We start from the raw sequence: 17,938 nt of genomic DNA on the forward strand, positions 1-17,938 counted from the left end.
AGACACTCAGGGAAATGAATCTCCCTGGCAACGTGGAATATGACTCCCGGGGAGGAATGTGGACCCAGCATCATGGGATGGAGAACATCTTCTTGACCAAAAGGGGGAAATGAAAGGAAATGAAATAAGGTTCAGTGGCAGAGAGATTCCAAAAGGAGCCGAGAGGTCACTCTGGTGGGCACTCTTACGCACAATATAGACAACCCTTTTTAGGTTCTAATGAATTGGGGTAGCTGGTGGTAGATACCTGAAACTATCAAACTACAACCCAGAACCCTTGAAGACGATTGTGTAAAAATGTAGCTTATGAGGGGTGACAATGGGATTCGTGTCCCGGCCCGCGGGACGATCAACGGAAGCTCTGATACCTGTGAGGGAGGAATGGTATGGGACAAGAGACACGAAGAATGACAGCAAGACAGGTTTCTGATCAAGCTGCAAATCTTTATTGAGGAGGCAGAGCATATATACTGTAGGAGAAGGGGAAGTGGCTAGCAAGGGCTCGTGGCGGTCTAGGATTGGTGGCTGCTGTTGCTAGGGCAGATGGCAGATGTAGGGTTAGCATTTTTGGCGCGAACTAGCACTTTTGGCGCGAACTGCTTCCGTAAAGAAGGCTGAGGGTAACTTAAGCTATTGTATCAGCCCTGGCGGCCATGTTGCACATCTCCGGCATAGCTGAAGGTGGACTTCATGCATGCTACCTTAATCGCCCTCTACAGATTGGGAAAGCCATACGGACCACAGTCCCCTTTGTCTAATTTATGGATGGATGAGAAGAAAAATGGGGGGAGAAAACAAATAAACAAACAAACAAAGGCACCCAGTGTTCTTTTTTACTTTAATTGCTCTTTTTCACTTTAATTATTATTCTTGTTATTTTTTGTGTGTGGTAATGAAGTTGTCAGGGATTGATTTTGGTGATGAATGCACAACTATGTAATGGTACTGTGAACAATCGAATGTATGATTTGTTTTGTATGACTGCATGGTATGTGTTCTAGTTTGCTAATGCTGCAGAATGCAAAACACCAGAGATGGATAGGCTTTTATAAAACGGGGGTTTGTTTCACTACACAATTACAGTCTTAAGGCCACAAAGCATCCAAGGTAACACATCAGCAATCGGGTACCCTCACCGGAGGATGGCCAATGGCCTCCGGAAAACCTCTGCTAGCTAGGAAGGCAGCTGGCATCTGCTCCAAAGCTCCGGCCTCAAAACGGCTTTCTCCCAGGACGTTCCTCTCTAGCAAGCTTGCTCCTCTTCAAAACATCACTCCAAGCTGCACTCAGTTTCCTCTCTTTGAGTCAGCTCATTTATATAGCTCCATTGATCAAGGCCCACCCTGAATGGGCGGGGCCACGCCTCCATGGGAACATCTCATCAAAATCATCACTCACAGCTGGGTGGGGCACACTCCAAGCAAATCTAACCAACACCAAAACTTCTGCCCCACACAAGACCACAAAGATAATGGCATTTGGGGGACACAATACACTCAAACCGGCACAGTATGTGAATATATCTCAATAAAATGAATACATATATAAAAAAAGGCATATAAAGCACAGATCTTAGTAATAGTATCAGCTCAAATAATGCAAAATTTTATTATCACATATTAACAAAGAATGAAAAAACTATAAATATTTTCATAGAAACATAAAATAAGACTTGAATAGAGACCTATGACATATTTTTGGAGGCAAGAACTCAATACTGAGATATGTAAATTGAATGTAGATGCCATGCATGCAGTCTCCATGCCATAGTTTTGGGAACTTGGCAAAATGATTCTAAAATTCATCTGGCTTTTGACTTAAGAATTAGATGACACCCCCATGTTTACTCATCTTCCCACCCTAATCATAATTCAGTGATAGTAAGACTGTACAAATAGACTAAGATCGTAACAATAGTACTAACTTGAAGAGGAATGTGGAACAAAGCAGTGACTTTAATCAACATATGGAGGATGGAAATCAGAGAAATTCTGGTCCAAGATGGCATATTGCAACATTCCTCATTCTGATTCAAAGCTTAAAAAATTCAGAGTGTCTATAAGAAAAAATAAAAAGACCCATAACTATATTAGACCAGAAACTATAGGAAACTGTGAAGGATTGAAAACAGACATGAAAGGATTTTGCAGTAAACAACAGCCTAAATTTTATACAGGAAGAAATCACAACTGAATCATAACTCCAATCCTGAAATATTCCAAGAAAGACACGATTAACAGGTTTTACTTATATAGAGAGTAAGGAAGTAAAGCAAGAAAATATCTATAATTTCCCTTGAATTTAGCCTGAATAATGCAGTAATTCCAACAGAAACAGATTCAGGTATTCCATGGTGTTGTGAGACCTATCTCCAGGGATCTCTAGTTTTTTTTGCATATCTTGTTTGCAGAGGCACTGATGACCTTTGTTCTGGATTAGCTTTCCAAGGATATTTGTATTGCAAACCTTCTTGAAAGATATAGACACTTGCCCCCTATGTAGTGGAGGGCAGATTTATTTTCTCCCTAGGGTAATAAAGATTATGTCTACCTCCAGGGCAAAGATTGGGCAGGTTTGTTTTCAACCCATCATAAAACACTGGAGTCTCCTGATCTCAGGGTTTCTCAGCTGTGATACAAACTCACTTCATGCACAGTGTTCATTCTGTGTCATGTGTAAGAGGTGTGGGAAACCAGAGAGAACATAAAGCTCATGCAGCCTACTGTTCTGTGACTAGTAAGACTTTAATTTGCTTCTGACCCAGGAATCTTGACCTATCACAAAATTTCCACATGCATCACTATTAATGTGAAAGATTTTCTCCCTTGAAGCAATAATTAATGTTTTAACAAATTCTTTTAGAAGTGCTTATCTCTATTCAATAAGATAATAAACTTAAAGAAATTAAAAATGTAAGTATACATGTTTCTAATTTGTGTATGATATTTATGTACTATTTTAAAATAATTTTGTACAACTACTACTAACCATGGACATAATTTCTTACACTATTGCTTCTTTCTGATACTTAAAGACTGAGCCACTAGCAAACACTCTCCTTCTAAAGCTCTGTGAAATCCTTTGTAAGGATACTGACCTAGATTGAAGGTATTTATAGGGATCAGATACTTGTACTTCTTTCTAAACCAATGACCTTGGTCAAGTTATTTAATCACTGTACTTTCCTGCTTGATTTCTGATTATAATGTTTTTCACCAAATTGTTGAAAAGTTTAAGAAAGGAAGCATCCTAAAGTGCCTGGCACATTGCACTCAATAGAATATAAATACCTTGTTGCACTTTCCCTTCTTAACAAAGTTATATTTGACAGGAAGATAATTGCTACCTCTTAAAAGCCACATGGCCAGGGCATTGGGCCATGTTTTAGTTTTAATCAAAATTTGATAAACTGCAGCTTCTTTTTTTTCACACAACCACAAATATAGCATGGTAGGCCCAAGATCTGAACAGAAAGAAAGTGGATAACAGAGCATTTATTACCACAAGATGCTCAAAATATGAGGCTGAAAATAACCATTCTCTGCAATCATCAAAAAGCAACATTACAAATCAATATGCCATTTCAATGCTCCTCTAAAATGAAAATCATTAAAGTGGCACTCAGGTAGTCCAAATTTATGACAACATCAGCAATGACAATTGGTCACTAAATTTCAATCAGCAAATAGGCAGCTGAATACTTATTTTAAAAAGACATATTTTGCCTCCCCAATAAATTTAAAGCCACAGGGAAATCTCTCTTGTTTTGAATTTGTTTTGCAGAAGGCCTGTATTTCCACCCGCTCTGAGGCTTTGAGGAGCAGGTCTCACTTGAAAAGCCAAGTTGTCAATTCAGTAAAAAAATGTCAGCACTTCCCTATACTCCAGAAGACTGAGGAGGGGAGGGGAAATTTTCATGGTTTCAGTTTTCTGTTTGCCTTCGATAATCCTTGAAAAGTTCAAATGCTTACATAAGACTCATCTGAGGGATCTCTAGGGACTCCAAGATTTCTCTAGAAACTATTTTCAGCAATATGTTTAATACTTACTTCTTTCTCAATACAAATAAAAAAACATTATTTGTTTTTGTCTCTTCTTTTCAAACAAATTCTCTTGCACTTTTCTTTACAGATAGAATCTAGAGGGGTAAGAAAACATTTTAACAAACTGAAACTGGAGAGAGTATGCCAATTTTTAAGTAATTTAATTAGTGTGCTTTGCAAAATAAGCTATGGTATAGAAATAGAATATTTATACTTTCATTCTGATTACTACATCCTTATTTATAACTTTGGAGCCTTTTACTAGAGATATAGCACAAACTAGGCATGGAAAATGGGAGCAAACAATACTCTGCATCATATTGTGACAAAAAGTTTTATTCTTAAACATTTTAATATACACTCTGTTATCTGTTTTTAGATAAGGGCACATGTTTTTGAGTAGGGCATTATCATCTAATGAAGAAACAATTGGGCACTAAAGATCATGGTTTCTCATTCTCAGTTTACAATTGATATTAATACCTCCTAGAATAAAAATCAAAATATTTTTACCTCCCCCTTTCCCATCATCTGCCCAAGCTGGAATGAACTCATTTAGCTGGCCGGTCACATGGGCTGATCACTGGATGATCTAGGGTGGCCCCACTCAAGTATCTGGAGCTTGAGAAGCTTAATTAGCCCTGATGACTCAGTTCTCCCCATGTGGCCTCTTATCTCTTATTTTCTAGCAGGTTAGCTCACACTCATTCATATATTGTTCTCAGAGAAGATAAAGAGGAAAAATAACACCCAAAATTAGCAAGCACTTTTCAAGTATCTGCAAGTCACATGGTCCAGCAGAGTCAGTGTGTGAGGGGCTCACACAAGGAGGTAATTACAGAGTGGTGTGAATGAATTAGGGGCCCTTATTATAACAGTCTATTACATAGTCTCTTTGCCTCATTTCACAGATGAAAAACTCAAACTCCATGATCCAAAATTCCTACATAGTTTGTAAGACACAACTTTATGATATTCTTGCTTGACTACTTCCTTTCACCTCTGTCCTAGTATAAGCTGCTCAGTTTCTCTGTAACTCCAGAAAACTTTGTATTTTCTTTATACCAGTATGTTTACTTATTTGTTTTTCTTAACTAGATTTTGAGATTTTTAAGGTAAAGGATCTCTATTTAGCACACAATTAGCATACCATCAAGAGAATGAATGAGTGGATGAACAAATGAAGAATTAATTGGTAAACAGTTTTCTCAGAGGGATTTATTTGTGGCGAAATGGCAAAATATGTTATCATTACAATTTGTAGAGCTACAATGTTAAGCCCCACCGAGTGTAAGACAACATTTCAGAGAAACTATTTTAAACAACTAGTGTCCTATAATTTTCTAATAGATGGTCTTCGAAAATAAGTGTCTATGTCCAAATTAGTCTTAAGGATATAGCACTGAAAGCCTGACAAAGTCCCTGCTCTCATGGGGATGGGACTATTGTGAAGTTGACAGACATTAAACAATTTCTGAGAGTTTTAGGTGCTACATATTTAATCAAACAAGATAAAATTATAAAAATCATTTGCTAGGGGCTTTGATGGGGGAGCAAATTTAGAAAAGGTGGTCAGGAATGTGTGTCTGCAGAAATGATATTCGTCTTGCAATCTAAACACATGGCTAGGAGCCAGCCATTCAAAAATGTAGGCGAAGAGATTCCAGGAGTCAAATTGGTTGAAAGAAGAAGACCAGTATGGCTGAGATCTATTGACAGAGGGGCAGCATTCAGGGGATGAGGTCAGAGATGTAAGCTGAAATGTAATGACATGAGGAAGTTATTCTCAAAGTGTGGTTCCTGGGTCGATAGTATCAACATCAAATTTAGCCATGCAAATTCTCTGGCCAGTTCTAGGCCTACTGAATCAGAAACCCTGGGGTGGGACCCAGAAATCTGTATTTTAACAAGCTTTTTAGGTAATTCTGACAGGGCTCAAGTTGGAAACCCACAGAGGGCCTTGAAGACTCTTGTAAAGATATTTATTTTGTCTAAACTGAAATGAAAGACCATTGAACCATTGAATAGCTTTAAGTAGGGAAGTGGTAAGATCTGTTTTACGTTTTTAAATGACTGTCATGTGGATAGTAGGGAATCTGAATAGAAGTTGGGAGATTAATTCCCACACTACTACCTGTCATCCAGGTATGAGAAGATGCAGGTAAAAAGGGCTGATAGAGAATAGTGGGAGGATATGGGAAATATTTGGAACTTAAGCAAAATGGATTATCTTTTAAATGAAGGACTTAGGGGTTCTGTAACTCTCAAATGCATGATGAATTTCTAAAAGAATATAATATGAAATATTACAATATTTATTTGATCTTTGGATCCTTTTATGTCATTACAGAGTTATGGGAAATCTCCCAGAATGCTAGTCTCCATGGAAACAAAACAGAGTTTGGAAAACACCTCACTACAGGTAAGAAAGAAAGAAGTTAAATACTTTCTACTTAATTAAAGTCATAACTATAAAATTTACATTAAAAAAGAAATGCATATTGTTTGGGTCCAGACCAAGCATGAGCTGGTACGGCGGTAAGACCTAAGAACATGCCAGGCAGAGAAGCAGACATAGATTTATTAGGACTTACGAACAGGGGAGAGTATCTGGTGGTGGTTGGTCCGGAGGGGTAACACTCCTCAAAGGGGCAGGAGAGCAAGGGGCAATATGTGTATGATTTTAGAACAAAGACATTCCATATGGTGTGAGGACATTGGGCCTAGTCTAATCATTAAAGGGCTTAAGACCTGATGGTTTACTAGATTAATGTTTAAGACTAAGGTACAATCAGTGCTGTCCTGCTCCCATCCCTTTACATCACGATTACCTTCTTCTCCCTCCATGGAGGCTGTTTGCTTTCTCGACCTTTGTCCTGGTCAGGCAGACTGTTATGTGCTTGGGGGTTTCATTCCTGTTTAGGAGAGGGCCTGGGCCCTGGGACGCCTCACATAGTTTCAAGAATATTCAGTGGCTGGAACCAGACAAACAGAGTGGTTTTCTAGTAAAATTCCCACTTCTGTGCATGGATAAGAATAATTTGCCTTTAAAAGAATCTCTCCAAGAGAACTAGCCTTTCCTTAAGTCATTAATATTATTCTCAACCCAAGGGGCCATTTTAAAACAATGAAGAGCATTATAATCAGATTTTTAAAATTGTATTTACTTCTATATTCATATCAATAATTTATTTTTCAAGTCACTAAACAAAATGGAAGGAAGTATGTGGTCCAGGATACTTTAATTTAGTAAAGTATGACTTTGAAACCTTTTACTATGTGAATTTTCCATACTTACTACATTTCTTAGCAAGATCCAGGGTAATTTACTGCTTCCCTCTCAGGATAACTGAAATTAACACTCAGAATTCTTAATTTTATATGAAAAATATCCAACAAAAAGATACATTAGATTCTTTCATTCTGGAAGCACAAAAGGCTTAGAATTCATGATTTTGTTTATTGTTTTATTTAATGTATGTATACTTGTGTTCCAAATTATCCACAGACACTAAAACTCAGACCCAGCTTGTGGTTTTTACTAAATACAAGAGTCACTCTCTGTGCTGAGATGTGCTGCCCCACATTTACAAGACAGAAGCAGTAGATAAAGTGATTTCTTAGGTCTCTTCCAGCTCCAATGTGCTTGATATTTTGTAAGAATGTGTATTTCTCAAAATTCCAGTGTTCCTTTACAAATTGGATTAAGGCCAATTTAATATAGCCAAGAAACTGATTTTGCAAACCCTCTGGAGACTATTTTAATTTTCTCTATTTCCTTTTACTTGTCCAAAGTTAGATAATAAAATGTTCTTTTAAAAGTTATATGCATCCACATAATCAAAAATGCTGATCTATCACCCTGACACGGCCAGCTTGGTCCACTCTGCCAGCTTAAGCCTATACAAGTCCTATGTTCCCTAGAGTCCAGTCAACTAACAACAGGTTTATGATTAAATCTAAGAAGCTTGGAGTGCATCAGGTACTTTAGACACTAAATAAATTCCTTGTGATCTTTCATCATCACTAACAATACTTATCTCTTTTAAATAGAACAATATTTAAATAGTCCCATAGCTCTTGAAAGAAGTTGAACAATTTTCAATAAACACCAGATAACTGTTTACTTTACAGGATCTGAGTTTTCATTATTTTTAAAAGATAGATTGTCAGCTGTCCTAAAATTCATGAATGCTTTCGGATTTATCTTCTTCTTGAGACAAGTAAATTATGCACATGATCCTGTTGTTGGAAAAATTAAATCCTATGACACACAATATAATTTAAATGAGTAGATAAATCAGTCAGTCCATCCATCAGTCACAAAAACCTAAATTCCAAATTTTAATTGTCGATGGCTTGGAATATGAAAGAAGGTTTGATTATTGGGTCATAGATAATATCAAAGAAGGTCTGGCAACTTTGGGTCTGTAAAGCAGGGGGTACGTGAGGTCTTCTTATGGAGCTATAAGCTTTGGCCTGCAGTGAGAGACTTAGGGTCTATGAAAAGAGTTCTGGATTATATCTAGATCTGCCTCCAGTGTGCCACACAAACCATGGATTTTTTTCCTTCCCGAGTAAAGGATTTGACTCCCCCCCACATATTTAAAAAAAAAAAAAAGAAAAGAAAAAAATCCCCTAAAACCACCACCACTACCACCACCACCAACAGCCAATTCTAGAAAGGCCAAGAGTGTTCTGCTTACAACGTTTTCTGATAATTACAACAAAATATATGAGTGACTATTACAATCATTTTCAGATATGGAAAGAGTAACCTGAGATTTTAAGTGGTAAATCACACAGTTGCAAAATTGGGATTCATTTTGTCAATAAGACAAAGAAAACTGCTCTGGACAATTTAAAACAGGCAAGGATGGCTTTATTCAGGGACTGCTGTAGCAGGAAAGAGAGAGTAGAACTCAGTTCCGTGGAAAGGAAGGACAGACAACTTTTTAAATGACTACGAGTAGGTTGCAGGAAATGCCTTGGTAGATGTTAAGGGGGGGTTGATAGCTGGGGTGGATGATTGGTTTACTCAGATGGCATTTAAGAAAGTTAGGTTACATGGAGATGGGTGAGAGATTTACTAAAGTTGTTACCAGGACCACTTGGTTTGGAGTGTTTTCCTTTGTGGTAATTAGGCTGCCTGGAGTTTATAAGGGCTGGGAGAGAGAAGGAAGGAGATAAAGAACTATCTATTAGGGCCTCTCTGGTGCCTGGGTAGCCAGGGTGAGAAGGAGAGGGGAGAGAGAGGTCAGGGGTGAGTTTGATATATAGAATAGTTAAGGTCTGAAGTTGTCTTTTTGTCTTTTTTCCTTTTTTCCTGCAGTCTGAGTTGTTTTTCTCTTAATCACAGCTGCAAAATTTATTTCAAGGTAGTCAAAATGGGGGAGGGAATGGGGAGTGGGTGCAAGGAGTAAGGCTGGTGGTTTTTTTAAGAGAAGGAAAACAGCCTTTGTCAATTCCTGTTTTTTCTTTTTTCCTTACTCCGTAACTTTCCCCTGCTATTCATTGCCTTCCCATTGAACTGTGCCCACTTGACCCTTAATTTCCTCATACATAAAATGGGTTAATAATACCTACCACACATTTTCATTGTGAAGATCAAATGAACTAGCACATGAAATTTCTTGAAAATAATGAAGTGCTACACAAATGCAAAGTGTTAACATCTGGGTATTGCTTCTCTATAGTTGCTGGCCTGTCCTCAAATCATGGTTGTTTCCTGTTCTCTTCTTTCTGTCTTAGCCTAAAGTATGCAGTAGGGCAGGCTCATTTTTGAAACTGGCGAGACTCTAATATATACCCCTGTATGACTGTTCTGGAGACAGGAAAATAATTTGCCCATAGATGATCTGCTAGAAATGCTCTTTGGCAATATTTAGGGATGTTACAATTTTTAGTCACAAACCTCCACGAAGCACCGTTGCTCTACACTCCATCATTTCCTGTGCCTCAGTCATACCATTCATCATTATGAGTAATGAAATATCTCCCAGTTCTTAAAATGAAAGCTTTACTTCATTGACTTTCATACTTTTATTGACTTCATTGACTTTACTAGAAGGATGTTTCAAAGATCATGACCTTCATAGATGATAAGGGAAATCCATGTGTTTGGTTTATTTTGTTTTCACTTTCACATGGAGTGATTATAAGGTAGCCTTACTAGGGATATTCATGGGGAAAAAAAGGACTCTCTTGGTCCAGTTATGCTGCCAAGGATATTTATAAATAAGGGTGCTCAGTTGTAGTTTTGTGACTTTTGAAATGCCCTAAATGCTTCTCCTGCTGTGTGGTGCCTACTGATCACAGAAGATCTGTTGATGGCTGGTATTTTGGAGTCTCTAATCTGGTAGAACTGCCTGAAGATTCTGATGAACAGCATTACTCCATAAGCTCCAAAATTGGCTGGAATTTATCTTTTCAAAATGACACCGAATATAATTTAGAAGTGTCAGACTCATAAAGTGCATGTTCTCATGAAAGTTCATTATGGAAAAAGACATGTCCACCCCAGATTTCCTTGGCAGAATGCCTGAGGCATCATCATTTTGCTTAACTTATATGAAAGCGTTCTTTTAAATCTGTGAACAACTTCAGTTTTTAAGGTCTTTTCTGATACCTACACTTTTATTTTGTCAACAATTCCATCTTTCCTCCATTCAGCAGATTTTTATTTTTTTTGTCTTTTGTGAATTTTCTTTTGAAATGCTGAGCTATTAACCAGATACAGTAAACAGAACTCTTCTATGAAGAATACCTGTTTCAAGCAGGCCCTTAGGCTTTCAGACAGGACAATGGAACAAAATCCATTAATTACCATGTCCCTTACTGAATAGGGAGAACTTTGACCTAGCACACTTGTGGAAAAGCTATCAGCATCAAGCTCTCCTCTCCCTGTTTAGGGTATTTGACCCCAGGGAATGACACCAAGGGTAGAGTTATTTTTTTTTTCCCTACTTTGCTTATATTTAGATGGTAATTTAAAAATAGATTAGAGAAAGATTTAATACTCCAGAGTGATTGCTTTCCTAGCAGAGCTCTTAAAAGCACTTCAGACTGATAACAATTGTAATTGTACCTTCACTCCTGCATACCTGAAATAATAGCACTGTTGCTATAATGAAATCTTTTTAGTTGAGATTGGCACACACAAAACGTATGAGGTTAAACCAGGACTTTAAAATAGGCATTGTTGATTGTTTCACTGAAACCCACATAAGAAATATGGAGCATATGTAGGATGAGAATGTCTTAACAGTGTAGAAAGATTAAGTATCAACTGCAGACAGGACTGAGTGTTCATAAGTACTTGTCTGATGATGCAGTTAATAGTAAAGCAAACTAAAATTTTAGGGAAAATATTCAGATAATTCAAACATAAATAATATTTTTAGTAACTTATCTGAGATAGGTGCCTCAATTCCTCTTCACAAAAATGTTTGAGTACTCAATATCTATCTATTAAAAGAAAGAAACATCTCATCAAGGTTTAGGTATCCTTAATTCAAAATCTATGCTTGTTTTGATATAAATAATAAAGAATTAAAACAAGTGTGCAATTAGCTGCTCCTCTGACAATGCCTTAGATATTACAAGTGGTTGTAGTGGGTATTTATTGTTTGATCTTCAACTCCTCCCATCCTCTGCACTGTCCTCAAACATACACACCCACACACATGCATGCTTCTTTTGAATTTTCTCACATTTCACTACAATCATGCACCTACCTTCATGCCTACAGTTTTTATAGTGCAGAGGTGGATTTATAACCAAAGGTGGTCAGAAATCATCTCCAGATATCCCAGATTTGAGCCAGGGCTAGAGAGGCTATTCTCTGGTGATTAAGTCTGAAACAAGAGCATAATGGCATTCCTATTTACCTTATCTTCATCATTTGGAAGAAAGAATTCTGAGATATTTAAGTGGGCCTGCAGAGAGAAGCAGAGATGACAAATAAGTAGTAAGATCTTCCCAGCTTTCAAGCTGGAGGCCCAACTCAGGACCTGATTTGCCTGTAATTATTTAAAAAATTCACAGTATCTTTCCAATTTTTCTGTTGATTACCACCCAAAGGGACCTGCTTAATCCAGTTTAAAAAAAAAAAAGTCTATTTCAGAATGGAGGAAGAATCTATTTGGAGTTCTGATGGATCTGAATTTAAATACCAAATCAATAATTTGATTGGCCACCTGTCCTTGGCCAAGTTACTTGATCCTTCTGAATCTCAGATTTACCTTTGATTAAAGAAAAATGGGAACAGTACCCAGTTTACTCTAAAGACCAACCTATGATAACGCATGGCACTTTGTAAGTCCAGCTCTCCTTCCCTTTCTTATCCAAGTATTAGATAGTTAGAGCAAAAGCCAAAACAAAACAATAAAAAAAGACATTTAAGGTAGAGGACGAATGGAAGTGATAATTTTGCATTCATATCTTGTTGATTTTAAATGATGGAGCATTTTTTGTTATATGTGGACAAGCATCTATTAGTATGCTCCCAAGGATAACAATGCTGTTTACTTAAAATTAGATATCACTGGGTGCAAGTTCCAGTAAAAGATTGAAAATACCACATTTAGATAAACGGCAGTCTATGGAATGATTTGCTAAATGAACCAGCAATAAGCAAAGGAAGAAAATGTCCCAGAAAAAATAAATAGCTGTAACATTTCAGAAACGGAAAATTCCAAGGTTATAGTGAATGGTCATGATTGAAACTTTTTTTTTCCTAAAGTAATTTCTAATTTTCAGATTTGTGCAGCCATCTCTCAGCTTAGCATTTTTCTGCTAATGATGACTTGCATTTCAGTTAATCTCTCTGTGCCACCTAGCCCTTTATCCACAGAACATAGTTAGAAATATTAGTCTCTGCCCTGCCTCACAGGGGATGGTAAAATTAATGAGCTGGTATGAGGTGAGATTAATGATCTGATGAGGTAACTTCATTGCCAGACAAGGCTGTGTGAAAGATGGGGGGAAAAGCTCCAGCAAGCACATGGCTTGGAAGCACAAGCAGGTTGAGTATGATAGGAAATGGAGTGTTAGAACTGGAAAAAAAGCACTGGTTTTTATGACAGAAACCATCTTTGTTTGAGATAGCAGGACCCTCAGCTGTGGGCAACACAGAGAACAGGAACTTGATTAAAATAGGAGCTACTGTAAACTGTGACATAATGACAATTACAGATATGTGAACTTACTTTGACTCTTCATTTTACCATATATAAAATCCTTTCTCATACATGACTTCAGTTCTGCCTCCAGCAGTCCTGGGTAGTAAACAAGGGAGGAATTAGAGTCCCAATTACTTTAGGGGGCCTATATGCTTTGCCCAAAGTCTTAGCCAGTGAGGGCTGGAGAAGGTCCTCGAAGGCAGGCATGCTGGATCCATCCAATTTTGTTATCACCTCCTCATGCTGCAAGGCAGGCAACTGCCCAAATCCTAAAATATGCGAGTCACTCTTCACCATGTCTCTTTATTTTCTTTCTCAATTTCCTTTCTTCTTTGTTTCCTCCTCCCTTTCTTTTTATTTATATTCTTTCTTCTGCTTATTCCCCTTCCTTTATTGCATTTTCCTCTACATTGAGGCATTTACATTTTCAAAGCATTTTAACAGCCATAACACTAACAGTTCTCACAAAATCCTATAAGGAAAGAACACAATTAATCTTCATCCCCATTTCACTATAGAGAAGCTGATATGCAGAGGTGACCCATGACCAAGCAACAGTGTCGTGACCAGGCTTCCAGATGCATGAGGACAAGCAGGGCTTTGTTGCTTTTCTCTGTTTTAGAGTCTCGATTAAAACAAACAAAGAAACTGATTCAAATTCATCCACATATACATCCATCCTCAATCCACCGATCTCAACAAATTTCATCCTGGACCCTCAAAACACAAAGATAACAAGGTCCCACAGTCCCTACTATTAAACTCACAACATGCTATGTGAGATGCACTTTGGTGGACATTATGGGGGAAATAATTATGAATGAACCCCCTCCTCTTAGGTAGTGTATTCCCTAAGGAGGAGATACACAGAGAATCTCCTGTGTATGTAAATGGAGAGAATATTAAGGTTGAAAAAACAGGATATGATGTCAAAGAACTTGGACTTTCGCATTGTATGGCTATATGACTTCAGGCAGGTTATTCTCTCTGAAATTTTAGGCAGAAGAAATAATATATTGGAGGTGGGGGTGAGGTAGGTGTACTTTGGTCAACAACTGAATTAAATACTTTAGAGATCTCTAGTTCTTCCATTGTTTTCTAAACTCTACCAGCTTGCTTTTTTTTTTTTGTCTTCTTAGCTTTCTTTAACTTCTTAAAATTGTTTCCCAAAATTTATTTTAATGGTAATTTTCCTCCTAATGAACACTATTTAGCTTCCCTTTAATTATTTTCTTTCTCTGCCTTTCAATGCCTCAACTTATGATTACTTCATCAACATGAAAGGGACTTAGATCTTTTGCAAAATGCTTCTAAGTAACTTCTATTTACTTCATTGAAATGAACTGGGCATCTGGATGTAATGCAGTCTTAATTCAGGTTCCCTAGAAACAGAGCTGGGAGCAGGGGTTCAGATTCATGTGACTGGTTGAGGAAATCTTCTACAAAAAAAAAAAAAAAGTCCTGTAGGGAAGGAGGAAGTGAGGAAATTGTGATGGAAAAGGTTACAGACTGAGTGAGGATGGAGGTGGGGTAAAGTCTAGCCCAATGCTTCTGAATTGTGGTCCCCAGACTAGCAACATCAGCTTTATCTATCAACTTGGAAAAAATGCAAATTCTCTGATTTAGATAGGACTCAATCCACAGGGGGCTCTCAAGGATAAATTACCCAAAGAGTTGTCTTTCCTTTATCCACAAATCAATCATTGGTTGTAACTTCCTGGTAGATACTGCTGTGGGAGGGCAATTCTCCAGAAAAGAGGAGCAGCTGTGAGATGTTAGGAGCTAACCCTAAGGGCAATCAGGAGATGGGTGCCCTTCTCTGATAAAGGGGATCTGGGTACAGGACCAATAGCATCTATGATTATATAAAATATTGTATGGGATTTGGAATTACATGACCTTGGTCCCAACCAATACTTTTTTGTTTGTTTTTGAATTATTCCAATGTACTTATAAAGCGACATCATCTATAAGATGTACTCATTTACCCATCTCTTGGTATGGGAATTCATATACCATAACATTCATCATGTTAAGGTGTACAATTCAGTCTCTTTTAACACATTCAAAAGATTGTGGAACCATAACTACTATCCAAATCCAGGACACTTCCATCACCCCTAAAAGAAAACCCAAACCCTCAAGCAATAACTCCACATTTCTCCCCAATCCCTCTATACTAGGCAACCACATCTATTTTCTGTCTCTATGTATTTAACTATTCTGGACATTTCACATGTTTATGGCCATTTCTGCCTGGCTTCTTTAACTTAGTTTAATGTTTTTAAGATCCATCCACGTTTGTAGCATATATCAGTACTTCATTCAGTTTTATGGCTGAAAAATATTCCCAAGTATGGATATGCCACTTGTTTATCCATTCATCAGGTGATGGGAATTTGGGATGTTTTCTCTCACTTTGGGGCTACTATGGACATTAGTGTACAAGTATTTCTGTAGTTGTATGTTTGTGATGCTCTTGGATATATAACTAAGATAGGAGTTGCTGGGTGATACGGTATCTCTACAACTAACGTTTTGAGGAACTGATGGCCAACCTGTTTCCTAAAGAGACTGCAACAGTTTACATTTCCATGAGGAATGTATGAAAATTACTGTTTCTCCACATGCTCACCCAAATTTTTTATTATTCATTTTCTAAAAATAGCCCATTTAATAATAATTTTTATTCAGTTAGTATGAAGTAGTATTTTATTGTGATCTTGATGATTTACATTTTGCTAATGACAAATGACACTGAGCAAATTTTCATGTGCCTTTTGGCCATTTGTATTTCTTCTATAGTGAAATGTCTATTCAAATATTTTACCCATTTTTAATTGGGCTATTTGTATTTTTATTACTGTGTTTTTTTGTTGTTTTTTTAAAGTCAACTTTATTGAGATATATTCACATACTATACAGTCATATAAAGTGTACAGTCAGTTGTTCACAGTACCATTATATAGTTGCTCATTCATTACCACAATCAATTTTTAAACATTTTCATTATCCACCCCCAGAATAAAAATAAGAATAAAAATTAAAGTATAAAAGAACACCCAAAACATTCCACTCCCCCATTCCTCCCTATTATAAATGTACTTTTTGTCCCCATTTTTCTACTCATCTGTACATATACTGGATAAAGGGAGTGCGAGCCACAAGGTTTTTACAATCACAAGGTCACAAGCTATATAGTTACATGGATACTAGATTGCAATTCAACAGTTTCAGGTATTTCCTTCCAGATATTCTAATACTCTAAAAACTAAAAAGGGATATCCATGTAATGCATAATAACCTCCTTTCAACTCAATTGGAAGTTGCTCAGCCACTGAAGCTTTACTTTGTTTCATTTCTCTTCCCCCTTTTGGTCCAGAAGGCTTTCTCAATTCTGTGATGCCGGGTCGAGGCTCATCCCTGGGAGTCATGTTCCACGTATCAGGGAGGGCAGTGAGTTTTCCTGCAGAGTTGGCTTAGAGAGGGGCCACATCTGGGTTCTCTGGGGATAACTCTTAGGCACAATTTTAAGTAGGCTTAGCCTCTCCTTTGAAGTAACAAGCTTCAAAAGGGCAAGCCCCAAGATCAAGGGCTAAGCCTTCCAAATCGGTAGTCCCCAATGCTTGTGAGAATATCAGAATTCCCCAGGTGGGAAAGTTTAATATTTCCATATTTTTCCCCAGTCCCTCAAGGGGGCTTTGTAAATACATTTTTATTCTCTGCCCAAATTACTTTGGGATGTATCAGGGCTTCATATTAACCTGTACAAAACAACCAGGGATCACTCCCTATTCAAATTTTCATGTAATTATGGTGTTTGAATAAACTGACCATGCAAGTTAAATTGTATAGTGTGCTACAGAAAATATAGATTTTGCACTGAATAAACATCGCTTCCTTTGGTCTCACACAGAAGTTGAAGTTTTAAAACACAGTCAATATCATCCTTTACCCTTTAGTCTGATTTACCTTAGTTCTAACTATGTCCATTTCATTCATATCTCTAATTGAAGTCTGATCTCTTTTTTCAGCCTCTTTAACATTTGCTGTATGGGGTAATGCTGACATTCATATCTGCCGAACTCTGGCTCTGAGTCTCAGGTGTCACACAGATACCCAAAGTTCCAGGGACTGACAAGGTTATACATAAAGAGCTCAGCATCTCAGAATTTAAAAATAACCATTACAACTCAGGAATAGATGTAACTGTGTAAGAGCTTATGTTCTAAAAACCTTTACAATAAGCATTTCCCTGATAACCTATGCTCTCAGATTCATTTCTCAGAGTTTGCACATTATAGTTAGTCCATATTATAGAGGCATTATAATGTTTGTCTTTTCATTTCTGGTTTGTTTCACTCAACATAGTTTCCTCAAGGTCCAGTCATCTAGTTACATATCTCTCATAACTTCATTCCTTGTTACAGTCACTCAGTATTCCACTGGATGTATACACCACAGTTCATCATTCCATTCATCAGTCAGTGTATCTTTAGGCCACCTCCAGCCATTGCAAATTGTGAATACTGCCACCATACACACCATGTTACTGTTCTCAGTTCTTCCAAGTATATACCCATTAACAGGGTTGCAGGATCACTTGGCAACCCTATACTTAGCTTCCTGTGGAACCACCACACTGCCTTCTAGATGGGCTGCACTATTCTACTTCCCCACCAACAGTGATGAGGTACATCCCTTTCTCTACAT

The sequence above is a fragment of the Choloepus didactylus genome, chromosome 1, assembly GCF_015220235.1.
Source record: "Choloepus didactylus isolate mChoDid1 chromosome 1, mChoDid1.pri, whole genome shotgun sequence".
In the NCBI taxonomy this organism is placed as follows: Eukaryota; Metazoa; Chordata; class Mammalia; order Pilosa; family Megalonychidae; genus Choloepus; species Choloepus didactylus.